Source organism: Dendrobates tinctorius, unplaced genomic scaffold (assembly GCF_039654945.1).
Source record: "Dendrobates tinctorius isolate UK_male_01 unplaced genomic scaffold, ASM3965494v1 ptg000053l, whole genome shotgun sequence".
NCBI classification, from domain to species: domain Eukaryota; kingdom Metazoa; phylum Chordata; class Amphibia; order Anura; family Dendrobatidae; genus Dendrobates; species Dendrobates tinctorius.
Genome location: NW_027361721.1, coordinates 752,033 through 754,323, shown reverse-complemented (window position 1 = coordinate 754,323; position 2,291 = coordinate 752,033).

Sequence of the window (2,291 nt, the reverse complement as noted above, 5' to 3'; positions counted from 1 at the left end):
TCTACCTAGAAATGTGAGTGTTCATTCAAACCGTTGGTTTTTGATATTTTGGGCCCTATTGAATAATGAATGTTTTGAATTTTCTCCAAAAGTAAAGTAGTTGCAAACTCATCCTTTTAGAAACTTGTTTGGGCTGTTGAGAGGAGTAAAAAACCATCAAAAATTTCAATCCTGCATGATTCTACCAAGAAATGTGATTCTTCATTCAAAACCTGATTTTTGCTATTGGGTTCTATTGAATAATGAATGTTTTGAATTTTCTCCAAAAGTAACGTAGTTGCAAACTCATGCTTTTAGAGACTTGTTTGGGCTCATGAGAGGAGTAGAAAAACATCAAAAATTTCAGTCCTGCATGATTCTACCAAGAAATGTGTGTTCATTGAAACCGCTGGTTTTTGATAGTTTGGGCCCTATTGAATAATGAATGTTTTGAATTTTCTCCAAAAGTAAAGTAGTTGCAAACTCATCCTTTTAGAAACTTGTTTGGGCTGTTGAGAGGAGTAAAAAACCATCAAAAATTTCAATCCTGCATGATTCTACCAAGAAATGTGATTCTTCATTCAAAACCTGATTTTTGCTATTGGGCTCTATTGAATAATGAATGTTTTGAATTTTCTCCAAAAGTAAAGTAGTTGCAAACTCATGCTTTTAGAGACTTGTTTGGGCTCATGAGAGGAGTAGAAAAACATCAAAAATTTCAGTCCTGCATGATTCTACCAAGAAATGTGTGTTCATTGAAACCGCTGGTTTTTGATAGTTTGGGCCCTATTGAATAATGAATGTTTTGAATTTTCTCCAAAAGTAAAGTAGTTGCAAACTCATCCTTTTAGAAACTTGTTTGGGCTGTTGAGAGGAGTAAAAAACCATGAAAAATTTCAATCCTGCATGATTCTACCAAGAAATGTGATTCTTCATTCAAAAAGCTGGTTTTTGCTATTGGGCTCTATTGAATAATGAATGTTTTGAATTTTCTCCAAAAGTAAAGTAATTGCAAACTCATCCTTTTAGAGATTTGTTTGGGCTCATGAGAGGAGTAGAAAAACATCAAAAATTTCAGTCGTGCACCATTCTACCAAGAAATGTGTGTTCATTCAAACCGCTGGTTTTTGATATTTTGGGCCCTATTGAATAACGAATGTTTTGAATTTTCTCCAAAAGTAAAGTAGTTGCAAACTCATCCTTTTAGAAACTTGTTTGGGCTGTTGAGAGGAGTAAAAAACCATCAAAAATTTCAATCCTGCATGATTCTACCAAGAAATGTGATTCTTCATTCAAAACCTGATTTTTGCTATTGGGCTCTATTGAATAATGAATGTTTTGAATTTTCTCCAAAAGTAAAGTAGTTGCAAACTCATGCTTTTAGAGACTTGTTTGGGCTCATGAGAGGAGTAGAAAAACATCAAAAATTTCAGTCCTGCATGATTCTACCAAGAAATGTGTGTTCATTCAAACCGCTGGTTTTTGATAGTTTGGGCCCTATTGAATAATGAATGTTTTGAATTTTCTCCAAAAGTAAAGTAGTTGCAAACTCATCCTTTTTTTATTTAAATATTTTTTATTAACGTTTCAGAATTTTTAACAGGATAGGAAAGAAAGTGGGAAAAGGTTAGGTGAGAAAAGGATACCCCCTGTAAGTACAGGGAGACCCCCAGATGGGGGATAGACAGGTATACAAACATAAAGTACCATATTACGTCATATGTACAAAAAGCTATAGTTGCATGTTACCTGTCCCGTCCGTAACCACTAAGTGGTCTAGGACCTGTTTGGAGGCTTTACCCCCCCATCCTAAACCACACAAGGTGGCTCTAGGACCGATTGGGGTAAATAAGGTTCAAACAAAGCTACAAAGCAGATACCTGCTTATTCTACATAAATATAATATATATATATATAATTATAATTATACTTCGTAATCTTCCTAGTTGTAATCTGTTAAACACAAATAATTTGCCCTGTTAAAACGTACTACTATTATTAGTGCCCGAATCTTTGTAGATTTAAAAACATGAATAATTTTACTCCTAAAAAAAAAAAAATAAAATAATATAAAGAAGAACAAGTCTGCCACCATCTTAAAGTTTTGTAATCTTTAGACATCTTCACGGAGGGTTGATGTCTGCTTTAAGAAGTTTCGAGATCCCAGGTGAGTCTGCCGAGGGCAATCTTCCAATATTTTTCAAAAATTTCATACCCTCTTCCAAGGAAGAAATGAGAAACATCTTTGCTGCAAACTTTATCTGGAGTGAGGAATTTTGGGTCCAAGTATAAGAAATATTAGCACAACGAAG